This window comes from Martes martes (genome assembly GCF_963455335.1).
Source record: "Martes martes genome assembly, chromosome: 4".
Lineage (NCBI taxonomy): Eukaryota > Metazoa > Chordata > Mammalia > Carnivora > Mustelidae > Martes > Martes martes.
In genome coordinates, this window is record NC_137891.1 from 32,364,694 (window position 1) to 32,378,712 (window position 14,019).

Sequence of the window (14,019 nt, forward strand, 5' to 3'; positions counted from 1 at the left end):
CAGTTCAAAAGTACCTACACTCCTTAAAATAACTGTATTTGGGAGGATGCTCTAGGAGTTTCTCATTTTTCCCTTTATTTTCCAGGTATTGCACTAACAATTTTACATGTATAACCTTACTTCCACAATAACTTTATGACAAAATTCCTTGTATACTTTGCCTGTTCATCACGCCAATTATACATCATAGCCCAACAGCTTAAGCACGTGGGTCCTAGACATGGATCTGAATCTCAGACTGGCCACCTACTAGCTTTTCGCCGTCGGAAGGTTACTGAACCTTGTTGGGCCTCCATTGTTCCATCTCTAGAATGGAGTTGATAACTGCCCCTACCTCGGGAGGCTGTTGAGATGATTAAATGATTTATTCCTATTTGCTATTTATATTTGCTTTGTAGAATGTTTTGTGGTACACAGTAAGCACTATATGTTAGCTATATTTATTTATTCTGGTCCCCAAATCCTAAAGCGAAGCTGCCCTTAACGAACAAATAGCAAAATACTTTGCTGATCATTCACTACAGTTCTTAGTGTTTTTAAATGTCTGCATAATTGTCATCAGCTACATCACAAAGTAATCTATGACTTAAAATTGTGATCGATAAAATCGACTGCAAAGCAAGCTAGCATTCTCCATGTTCCAAAAGGTAGAAATCCAAAGTGGTTTAGGGAAGCTCTATCACCTTGCTAATGAGACACATGTTTTTAAAGGTATGCAGGGTTCAACTAGGCTTTTCCTTCCTAACAATCACATTTCAAAGAGCTCATTGCCACTGAAAACACCTCCTTTCAGGCCAACTCCACCTCTTTTTCCTTTCTGCTTATAGCACTTATGGGGTTGTAACGACACAAAGGAATCTGCATGATTTCAGTGCATGACTCATTTCCAGCAAATCAACACACACATTCTCAATTTTTCATGCATGAGAGATGTGTAAAACTATAAAAATGTTTGGACATTTGAGAAGACTAAATCAACAGACAGTAAGCGTTTTATCAAATCTACAAGTGAAATTAAACTTTAATTTGAATAAATAAACTGCACCATGAAAGAGGAGCTGCTATCCATCTGAGCTAAAAAGATGAAGTATAATTGTATCTATGCTAATAGATCCAGCAAGCACAAGGAAATCGCAGCAGAGGCTCCTGCAGGAACATGCTGATGAGTCACAGGTGTGTAGGCATGGCTTGTAAACACAGATGGAAAGGGTGACAAATAGATGAATATATCAGTTACAATTGTGGTCTGCCCCTCTTCAAAGACGGCATTTATTTTTCCAAATCCCTGGATGGTTACAAAAGAGGTGTCTATGAGACACATGAGATGTTATCAATATTCAGAGTGCCTCTGACTGAATTAACTGAGACGAAATCCACTTAGTCCCAAAATTTTCAGGGAAAAATATCTCATCAATTATTTTGCTATTATCCATGTTATGGTAATAGAGTAAATATTGGCTCATTCCAAACGAGCGATAAACAAAGATGGAGGTTATAAAGGTTATAAAGCGGTGTTTTTTGTTTACATCATCAGGTTGTCAAGGAGAATTACTTTTTGGAATAACAAAGTGTATCCTGATTAGAGCAAACACTCCTGAATCAGGACCCCCCTTGCCAAAGAATTCTTTGACTGAAACTCATGGTCTCAATCCCAACATTTTGTTTCTTAAGACTCAAAAATTGTTATCCTTGACAATGGTGATCAGATTTGGTTTTGTAAGCCTTCCTTGGATTAGTGCAAATACCAAAACATGCTTAACACGGCGTGATTCTACTTCACAGCCTTTGTTCTGAAGTAAATTCCTTAAGTGCGGGGTGTGGCCCTGAAAAAACTCGTTTTAAAAACCAACAGGAAAAATGTCAACAAATAACATTATTTGAGTTAATAATATAATTATTATTTTCCAAATAAATACTAATTTATTAATAATAAATAAATTCATTAATTTATTTATTAATTTAGTAATAATAAATAAATAATTATTTGAGTTGAGGATTCTTTTTATTTGCATGAGCCTGGACTGAGAGTAACCCAGAGGTCGGAGCAAGAGCTCTAGAAGGAGAAGGCATGTGTTTACATTCCTGTATCATGGTCTACTAATTGTGAGACCTCAGTTTCTTTTCCTGGGAAATGGAGGAGGTAATTGCATTTATTTCATGGGATTGTGGTGAGGATTACAGATAACACATGGGGAAGTTGCTGAAGACACAGTGAACTTTCAAAAAAATGTTTACTATTATTTCTATCAATGGTATAGAATAAATGTATTAGACATACAGAGCAGCAAACATTATTGTCAAAGGAGAGCAAAGAGAAACAATTACTCTAACAGCACTCTTCCATGTGCTATAAAATATTCACTTTTATCATTATATATATTGAAATAATGGCCACCTTGAGGACAGCCTGAGCCATCGGAAATGTATTTTCTCTAAATGTTGTTCAATCTCAATAACAGGCCAAGCTTCTTGAATATCAAAAATAAAGGTGTTTTTGTTTTAAACTACTGGTGTTTAACGTTATCTGAAAGTATATCCAGATGAAAAAATCATTTTCAAATATTAATAGTCTCGAAATATATTTATCTTACACCATTGCTTACATTCCTGCTCACTGAGCACTTTTCAAGAAGAGATCAGTTAATGCATGAGATGTCTTTCCAGGATCCATCACCTCCCCTTTTTTCCATAATTTCTGTGTGCTTTAAGAAAAACTTACTCCCTTCTGACTTAAGAGGGTAACACATGGGACGTGACTAAGACTATACATTCCATTCTCTCCTCCACAATGATCACTTTAAGAAGGAGACAGGCAATTCAAGCCAGAGTAATCACAGTCAACAGCAAGACCTTTGTGAAAAATGCCTAGACAGGGGACCCCGCCAGCTGGGGGCTATGCAGTGCTATCACGAGGAAAACTAACCTAAGAAAGAAGCTGAAACCCCAGAAAGGGCAGGACCAGGAAGCTGGCAAAGAACCAGAGCCTACAATTCTGAAGGCATCATGATTCTTTGGCACTTTCCGTTGTAGGAAGCAATCCTTTCTCTATATAATTCATACTAGGCTTTGCTATTTATTACAAAAGATTTTCTAAATAATACAAGAATACAGCAGTGGAGGCAGAGGTTCTTAGCTTAGGAATCTAAAATGAAACAAAACATGGACTTAAAAAATACAGTATGATTTTGAGTGGTTTTTGATCGTCTTCCTTGCTACTTATAAGACAGCTATGAAGATCAAATGGGAAATTGTGTCCACAGCACACAATAAACACGTGTTCCTCCTACTTATATTTCAGCCTCGTCCTCCTGAAGAGAAGATACTAAGTGGCATCTGTGTCAAGCATTTCCAATACCACCATCAAGATCTGCATGAGGAAAAATGGAATTATTACAACTTTTTACCTTAACAAGATATCTTCCTGTTTAAAATGAATAAATATTTAAGTATATTGGGTACCAACAGTTCAACAGTTTTGAAACCTTTTCCACGGTTTAAGGAACACGGCCTAGCGCATATCTGTCCTCTCTGCACTTACCCCGTAGGGCTCCCCAATTTCCTGAGTTACGTTACCCTGGGTCCTTCAAACACTCATTCACACCAGCACATCAGTAACGTTAATACACAACCTTATCATATTTATGTATCTTTAACAGAGAGTGAGATGAAGAGTTAACCTCAATGTATTTACTTATATAAATATTGGCTAAGAGGCTACCATGTGCAGACCCCCCATTAAGTTTCACAGATACAACCAGAAACAAACAAAAAGTGAGTCATAGCATGTGTCTTACTGAGCTTTGAGTCTAGTGAGAAAGACAAGCCGTAATCAAACATGCACACTACAGACATAAACTGCCATTGTGACCAGCCTTGCAGGGAAGGACACACATAGGAGGAGAGCCCCAAAGACAGAGACCCTTTAGAAGGTTAGGAGAGCTTTTCCCCAGGAGGCCAGAGTTGAGCTACAGCTCAGAAGAGGGGGAACACAGAGCTGCTTCAGGCTAACCACAGCAACCAGGGGGGTCAGAGGAGACCTGAGATTGTCAGGAATTCCTGCTGTCTGTACAGGCACAGTAAACTCAGGGTGTCCACTTAGTGGAGCTACAGATGCGATGGGCACTAGATATGTGCAGGCTACAGATGTAAATCAGTACCTGTAATTCATCAGCTTATAATCTCTGGTGCAAAGTCAACGGTGTCTTTGAGGCCATAGTGTTTCTCTACGTGCGATCGGAATCACAACCACCTGGCTTTCAACTCTCTATCTCCCTAAGACCCTCACTCTAGACCTACTTGTTCCAAACCCTTGTGGGTATGATCTGGAAATCTACATTTCTCATGGGTTCCCAAGGTGACTTTTAGGCACACAGTAGATTGAGAGCTAGTGATTAAAGCAACATCACTCCCTGAAAGGAATTAATCTCTTCTATAATTCAAATAAGTCAATTTATACCTTACTGAAATGGAATATTAGCTCACTTAAGACTATACTAAATATTATAAATAAATTCAATACATCTTATAAAGCATAGGTTAAATCCTTCAGAAGTGAAAACATAACTTCTAAATGATACAATTTCATAAATACTAATTTAAATACTTGGGAGAAGGATGCAGAGACAAGGAAGAATGTACATAAAACCTGGATTATTCGTAACAGCGCTAATCATACCAAGTGTACAAGGATTCTGTCTGGAAGAGATGTGCATTTTATTAAGTAATTTTGGAGACTCAAACAACAGAGTTAGATATCTAGTTTGCCTGATTCTACATTTCTACACTTAGGGCACTAACTATTGAACGTGATAATAAACATGAGATCAGAGAGAAAAGGATTTTTCCCCCATGAACTCCTTATATAGACCTTAAAAAATAGGCATCGCTTTGGATCAGATACCCATTATCAATTTGGACAGAGAGTGTCTGAACCACTATTATCTGCAAATGATTCATGAGTGCAGGTATTTCGCTACCTGAGGATTTTAGTGAAACCATAAATATAAGAAAAGACAGAAGCTGGAATTCATAAAGGGCCTTGAGAAATATCTAAGATAGAAAATTATGTCCAATCTGAAGAAAAATGTAACTTAGCAAATCTGACTCAGATGCTTCTGTCTATTACCAGAAGGGCCTCTTTCTTATTTACCAGCAATTTGGCATGTTAGCCTCCATTCTACATCAGAAAACACAAAAGCTAACGAGCCTGCTGAAACTCACGCATGGTAAAAACAGACTTTAAAATAAAATCACAGATCATATAGAGCTAACACTTGAAACAAACTAGGATAATAGTAACCTTGTAGAGATTCACAAGCCATGATTTAACAGGGAAACTGAAGTTATTTCTGTATTTAAAAGTAAAAAAAAAAATTTATAACATGTATAAACACACACACACACACACACACACACATATATATATATATACTTTTGGCATATGATATGTGGGCTGATATAAAAATCTCCAAATACTGTCTTCCCTATTAAAATTCTTATGGTAAGAGCAACCTACTGCCATTTTAGAGTAAATAACACTTTCCTCTTTTGGCTTTACCGCCTTACATCAAAGATATGGCTATTTGGCCAATTAATTTACAGAAAAACAAACAATATACTCCTCTGACATTTATAAAGTTAATCGTGCATTAAATCATTGAAAAATTTAAGGGCGTATTTTTCTTTCTGCAATTCTTTTTGAAACATATCCACCCTTTAACATAAATAAAACCTCTAGAGTCCCACCATTTGTCAAAGACCACTTAAAAGCCAGAGTAAAGGAGAAATTTATAACACATGATTGGCTATTGATTTTATGTAGAAATGAATACCTAGTGATATAAAATGCAAAAACTGATTTTTTTCATTATTACTACTATATCCGTTATTCATAGAATGTTTTCCACATGTAAGGCATGGTACTTAATGTTTTACAAAACAGTATTGCATTTGTTCCTAAAACAAATTGGTTAGGTACTTATTAGTATTCCTATTTTATAGAAGAGGAAATGGAGACCCAAGATCAGCCACTTTACAAAGGTCAAAGCTGAAATTTGAACTCATGACCACCTAATTGCAACACCCATGATTTTCAAATGTTAGATATGTAATTGCTATTATTTTTCAAAACATCCCACATTAGCCCATACTAGTCCAGTACAGGACACCCAATATCTTAAGAGCATTTCAAGAATATACCTTTACGGTCTTTGCACACACAGTTCATTCTTGAGTACCATTACAAATGACTTGCTTATTTTGGATTACTGGTTTGGTCTGCACTGACCACGTGGTTCCTGTCATGAACAGTATGCAGCAGCAGTCGCTAAAGGTTTGGGGTATGATTTTGTGACCCTGAAAGAAACAACTTCTTGCTCAAAAAGAAACTACTAGCTTATATTGGATTATTTGACCTGGGGTAACAAACTCTGACTCATTGAGGTCCTCTGTCCACTAAAATTCCAAAGACAGTTGAGATCGGATCAACAGAACGAAGAATTCAGAAGACATCTAAATGGAATATGTCTGCCCACTTAAGAGAACGCCTTAGAGTCAAAATAAGGCAGAGGTTCATGACAATTATTGCCATGACTGGATTGGCTCTGGCCATCACCACCATCTAGGTGGAGACCTGAGAAATACTTGCCCACTTCCCTGCAACAGATACTATTTTTTTCTAAAATTGTCACTTCCGGCACTCCTGGGTAGCCCAGTTAGTTAAGCGTCTGTCTTCAGCTTAGGCTCCCTGCTCAGCGGGAAGTCTGCTTCTCCCTCTCCCTCTGCCTGCCCCTCCCCCTGCTTGTGTGCACAGGCGCGCGCTCTCTTTCTCTCTCTCTTTCTGTCAAATAAACAAAATCTTAAAAAATAATAATAATAAATGGTCATTTCCTTTTGTTACCTGCTAAAAGGCAAATAGGCCTGAAAGAAACTTACACTTCACCCGTTATTTACCTCTCAGTGTGGGCAAGCTTACCAGAATCTTCCCAGGAGGAGATTTGTTGATAAAGGGAAAGAAAGATGGGAAGTTGCACACCTGGCAGAGTGAGAAGCTAGTGGAGTGGAGCCTGCTGAAGGATGAGGGGCTGTCCATGGAGAGGTGGATAGTAGCAACAACAGATGCTCCCTCCACGCCAATTTGGCCAGAACCCACCAGTTCCAAATACCCTGCTTGCTCTGTGAGCAGACTTAGCAGCTGGTCCAGAGACTGAGCATTTCTGAGGGCTACAGGTAGGCTGGAATCAAGGGGTCTTGTGCTATTTGCAAATGTCTTAAATGTTGGGCGACCACCCATAGACTGACCGCAGACACCCAAGCACTCTGAAGCCAGTACGCAAATCCCGAAGGTAAAGGTAAAATTTCTCAGGCAGTGAACATATTTTGAGACTTTCTAAATATTGTGTCCTCGGAGACAGCTTGTGAAGCATGAAGGGATGGGCATCTGTGAGGCTTCAGGGGGTAAACCCAGCCCCCTTGAGCCCCCACTCTGGTGCCCGAAAGGGGTGCTTTATTTATCTATCTATTTAAAAGATGTTACTTATTTATTTGAGTGAGAGAGAGAGAGTAGGAGCAGGGAGGAGGGGCAGAGAGAGAAGGAGAAGCAGGCTTCAGCTAAGCAGAAAGTCCTATGTGGGGCTGAATCCCAGGACCCTGAGACCGTGACCTGAGTTGAAGGCAGATACTTAACCAACTGAGCCACCCCAGCATCCCTAGAAGGGGTGCTTTAAATGATTGTGAACTCTAATAATCAATACATTCTTGTCAGAGTTGTTTTGCAGCCTCTCAAAATTCAAAGAGCAATTCCAAACACCTTAAAGCATGTCACTGCACCTAGAGAGATATCACTGGGGAGTGGGGATGGAGGGAGATCAGGAGCAGAGAGATCAAGTATCTTCTGTATATTTTTAAATGTAATCAACTACTTTATTTCCTGACTAAATTAGGTTTGCCATCATTTTATTATAGTGAATCATCTATAAGATAAGATTCCAAAGTGAAGCAATACCTTGGAAATGAAAAAAAAAAAAAAAATGCACAGCCCTCTGCCTTGATACACCTAAATGCCTTCACTAACCCAGACGCAAGTAGTACTTGCTACCAACTCGGAAGTTTTTGTTATTGTTGGATTTTTTAAAAGCACATTGTTCAAACCTATTTTATACCTAGACCTCACAGAGGGAAGTGAGGTGACTTGTCTCCTCAACGTCTCCAAGGCCACCTGTTTAGACACAGAAGGCTGCAGTCACAGCTCCCTATCTGGCAAAGGAAAGAGAGGGATAAGATTACATAAAGGGTAACAAGAGCACAGTATTAAGTGGTGGAGAAAGCTGCAGAAGTTGAACTAGGACTGGTTAATCTCAGCTATTGCTTTGGGACACGATAGAGGCCTGTCCGATCACTGTAATACACACATGCACCATGTCGGATGACTACAGAATACGAGAGCACAGAGTAGCCCAGGAAGGGATCTGCTCACTGTATGAATGTGCTACTGATGAAACATGTCTACTTAAAAAAAAAAAAAGAAAGAAAAGAAAGTCCTCCATGCAAAGTAAATCCTCCTATTCTGTCTTTTGCATAAGAATTTGTCCCCCGCAAATCACCATTAATTTTATTTTAGCAGCGGCAACCATATTAAGATAAAGAAAATCTGTAGAACATTTTATACCTACTACTTCCCTTCCTTAAATGACTCCCAGTTTAAAAAAAAAAAAGAAGAGAAAAAAGGATAATGTAAAGTTCAGCCCTCAAAAATGGCTTCATTAAGGTCCTTAATGAAGCACATGGGAACCATTTATTGACTCCTCAACTATTAAGATGGAACATTATTACTGCTTTAATAGTATTTCCATTTTCATTTAGGAAATAACTAATCAAGGGATCAATGTACCAAAGACTTTATTTTCTTTCCCTTGGGTCACCGCAAGTACATTTTTTAAAATGCAAAAAACGTAAGAGCAATTCCCCCCCGGCACCATATCGCGTGAACAATTTAAAGAGATAACAAGAAAGGTGAAAGGTCGACAGCTCCCGATCTGAGCGCTGTTATAAAACAAATGAAAACTCGGTGAGGGGAAAGTCTCCCTTTCTGGGAGAAGCCAGGGATCCCTTCCCTGGCAAAGAAGCTTCCCCTCCAAGGTATGCAAAGTGGCTCCACCCTGACCCGCTGTCAACCCAGGAAACATTTCTATTTCTCAGACTCACTTAGAATGCAAACTACTGTTTTCCTGGTAGTTCTCACAGCTCTGCTTCCTTTGAGGTACAGATGTGTACCACAGAACCCAATCAGATAACGCCTATTTACATATTTATAAAGTCTCCTGTAAAATCTCCTATCAATTGTTGCTGCTATATATAGGCCTTTCAAAGTATCTTGTGGGCCCAGCGCTCTGCTGCACCGCTCCCTTCAGGAATCCTGATCTATCGCATAATGTGATTTCAATGTAAATGGGGCCCATCGCACAATCACACCACTTCACAAACTATTTTCTGCTGGGATAGCTTAAATCTAAACACACTCAAGCAGCTTGCTGCACTGGAGAAAGATTTCTTCCACATTTAGAAAAAAAAATTTCAAAAAAAAAAAAAAAAGTCCCAAATCCCAGCACAACAATGCCGGGGAAAAAAAAAAAAAATCTGAACGTTTTCTGCAGAAAGATGGGCCGTCTCCAAATCCTTGTGCCCTATCAGACAAATTAAAGTAAATCAAGCATGAAATGAAGCCGAAGAGCCCCGAGATAAGGCTCCTTTAAGTCGTTTACAGATTAGGATAGAGAGAGGTGCATCTGGTCTCTGGCAGCGAAGGAGGCCGGTTTCCCAGCTCACAATAGCAGCCTGTGTCTAGGATTACCTTACCTTGTCACTGACAAGGGAGGAGACGCCTGCAAGATGTCTCTAACTAACTTCCTAATGTCCCTGCTTAAGTTCCCCTATTAAAGTATTAACTGTTACAATGAGAGAAATACATTTTGATAAAAAACAAACTAAAACCCCCCCAAAAAAAAAAAATCCCAGAGACTGATTTATGAACTGGTCAGAAACTGATAAACTGGGAGGGTGGGGGGTGGGGGTCGGCTACCCACAGATGAGCCTCTTCTCTTATCAGTCAGGATTCTGCTGCTAGAGACAGAAGCTGATAAGTTTCCAGCAGGAATTAGTGTCACAGCCAGGAAACTGTGTATTACTGGTTGGACTGGTGCTCTAGGGGCTGCCGAAAGGACCTCTCCTGTTATCAGATGGGCTTCTGCTGCCATAAACAGTGAGGTATTCTCCAAGAGAAACTGGACTCTCTCTCAAAATGCTTCACAATTAATGGCTAAACTATAATTTGACGTAGGTGTCTGATTTTCTTGGAAGCATCTGGAATTCTGCAGCTTCTCAGTGAAGACCTTTCCATTCCTTGGCAGCCTTGATACCAGCCCCCTTGCCATCCACCCTCCCCACCCCCTGCCTTTCCTTCCTTGAAATGAACTTTTTCTTCTCCAATAAATTTTATTTATACCTTGTTCCAAATCCTTAATTTCCCACCACCACAAAGAGACTGCAATCTATCCAACCTACTCATAAGTTTCACTTCCCTTCAAGAATGCATCCTAATTTGGTTTTATGATTAGGTCAAATGGTGGCCATGGGACAGAGTGGGTGGGGTTACCACTTTCTCCTCTCAAATAACAGTCAACTTTTCCCCCAGAACCAAATAAGACATTCATGTTACAGGTTGGGCCGCCATTGAGAATGAAACTGAGTATAGTTCTTTGGGGCATTACTTATTTTACTCTGTACTCCTTTTTTTTCCTTTCCTTTTCTTTTTTTTTTTTACTCTGTATTCCAATGAAGCTATTTTTTTGTGCCTAATTTCACAGTGTATGTGTATTGCCCTTTTCAATTTACACTGTGTTGTCACTTATATTTTGCCATTTCAACTTCACACGCAATACTTTGAGATAGGCACCATTACCACAAAATTATAATAAACAAATTATGGTTCGACTGGATTAAATGACTTGCCCAAAATTATTGGGTTGGTTAAATACAAAGTCTAAATTTATAGCCAAACCCCGAGCTCCTTCTAATATGTGATAATTGCTTAACTACTTTTCTCATTTTTGGACTAATGAGGAAGTTCTCATAGACATAGGCATTCACTCCTAGTCCAAGATCACTTGTACTCAATGATTCATGTGGTCTGCAGCATTTCAGAAACACATAGGATACATTTTAAGATATGGATATGTTATATATACTAATGCAAATAGATAAAACTACCTTTTCGGTAACCTATTTACAATCTCTTCAGTTAAAAAGTATAAAATCATCTTATTAATTCCAACAGCAAAATGTTTGGTGGAATGAATTTTAAGCTTGGGTCATGGTCTGACTTACATGGATCCCTCTGCTTTCATTTCTCTCTACCTTTCCAAAATCATCTCTTATTATACCTTCAAGGAATCTACTTCAACCCTATTGTTTTACCTGTTTTTTATTTTTTTTAACATCTATAATGAATTATTTAAATTAACTTCTAAGTAATAATATGCAATGCATGGAATTTTATTTAAAGATATTTCTCAATCAAGTTTCTATCCTGATAGCAATAGACAACAGAACAAAATATTCCCAGTGTAACATATCTTGGAGAGAGGTTCGGGAGCTACAAAAGAAAAAGTTTAAAATAAAAAGTAGTTTTCTTTTTAAATGTCACATTTAGTTTATTTTAATAAAATCTGAATTAAATGATTTTACCTCATAATGGAGAAAATTTAGGGTTCAATGTTATAAAACACTTAGAAAATAACCCCTTATAATAAACTCTGCATATGTGAATACAGAAGAAAACCTAATGAAAGTCCCATGTTCAAAACAGTTATGAATATGTCTGTAATTATTTTCAGTGGAGTAGGTTGAGGATAATCCTTCTCTCAGCACAGAATTGATATATTTACAAATCTGTGACCAAATGATGATATCTAACAAGTGCTCACTGCTTGCTGCTCCAAAATAATAAACTATCTTAAATTATGCCAAAAAAGATAAGAGACATGCTTTATTTCCCCATTTATTAATACTGCAAGGAGGTGACATTTATTCATGATATTTACAGTGCTTCTTTACACTTGACTTTGGAGAAGGCACCTTTTTTTTTTTTTTTTTTTGCTTCCTAACTATGTATGATTTGGAAACAGATTTATTCCTGTTTTAAAAAATATCCTTCAGTTAAAGAAAGAGTTACAATATGTTCTTTTTCCATAAAATATTTCTGTCAAACACAGGGTAAAACATTCTTCATGTTTTATGTCATAGTCTATTATTATTAGAATTTGAAACTTTAAAATTTCTTTATACGATGGACATAAAACAGATTTATGGTATGACATTTTATTACCTTTTGTGTATAAATTGGCCATATATATCTCATTGATTACTACTGATTAATCATTACTTTAGCCATTATCAATTTTCTTCAAGGAGTAGTTATTACTATACTTGAGGTGTTACAGAACTCTATAATCTTTCTTACTTCCATGATTTATAGTGAAACAAAGTAGCATTTGATTAATTCTAAAAACAGCAAAAGTCAAATACTATACAATTACTGACTTCACTAGACTGTCATCAGAGGAAAAAAAAGTGTGCTTTAGACACCATTTAATACGCATTTGTTGTGTTTGGGATCAATTTTCTCCATGAGGTAAAGATCTTCTACAACAACTATTACTTTGAGTTTATATCTATCTGTATGATAAATACACAGAAAACAAACTAAGTGACTTAAACATTCCAGTATGTGCTAGTTGTCCCTATGTTTCTCTAGACTCAAATAAATCTGACTGAAAGCCGTAGTTCTTCAAAAGTTCCGTTTCTGGTACTTTCCATGGTAACAAAGTAACTATGGAACGATTTATAGCAGACCTACTCCGTGTGGGCTTTAAGGAGAGGTTTGCTTTTTTTTCTTTCCCAACATATTACGTCTTTTATTTCTCACAGCAGCCAGCCTTGCAGAATACATGCAATTACTTCCATTTTACTGCTGAAAAACCTAAAGCTCAGAAAGCTGAAACAATGGTGGAGAATCAGGATTCACACACAGGTCTGTGTGATTCCAAGCCTGTGCACTTTTCCATGTAACATGCTGTCTACCGTCCCCTTATACATGCATATTAGACTGATAGTCTCACATAATCACGTATGTTTATTTCAAAGCAATTATTGGTAACATTTATTCATACTTCTTTCCCTTCTGAAATTCTACATTAATTCACTGTAAGGAAATATTATTCTGACATTAATTTATAAGAAACATAATTAGATACTATAAATTGTTCTATCTTAATTTTCCTCTTCCCTAGGAACCCAAATAAATTGAATAAAAATAAGGACTCAACAGGGTGTGTTAAGGTAAGGACCAGAAAGATCTAGTTCTCATTAAAAATCATTATAATATGGTGTTAGATCGAGATTGCCACATACCAGCTCATGTGCTAACTCCATACACTGATCCTAGGGTAGTGACTGACTTTGCATTGTCACAATACCCCTTATTTCTACATGTTACATCAATATCTATTTTACTGATAATCTTTTTAACTGGGGTTAGGAACTGGAAACCTATCACATGAGTCAAATTAAAAAGTACTATGGCACTGTTGTGGTTAATGACCTCCCATTTAAGAAGGCTCTCGAAGTTATAATGCCATCATTTCCGTGATTTCTTTTTGAAGAGTTTCTTAAATTTCCTAAATGTAATTTTTCTACACATCACTAGGAAATTCCAAATTCTGTTTGGGAAATGCAGCCAAAGTTTTTCCTACTTGTTAAAAGTAAGGGCAGTATTTGTCTGTCTCCAAACTTCTTCCATTTCTCCTCTGCTCTTGCCACAGCTTATCAACTAACTCTGAGTTGACCATAGTCACTGAGCAATCTTGTGTTCCCCTAGACTAAATAAAGACGAGATGATAATATCCTCTTCTGTCTTCCTGTATGCAATTAAGAGGGATGAAATGGGCAGTGCTCTTGGCAGGAACT

At 37.6% G+C, this 14,019-nt stretch overlaps 1 protein-coding gene across 1 annotated transcript in view; it reads right to left on the minus strand.

Moving 5' to 3' along the window:
* The window catches only part of LOC308341579 (zinc finger protein ZFPM2-like), a gene marked incomplete at its 5' end in the record, with an annotated part of 207,797 nt that overhangs the window by 111,170 nt on the left and 82,608 nt on the right, over positions 1–14,019 (minus strand). The window lies entirely within an intron of this gene.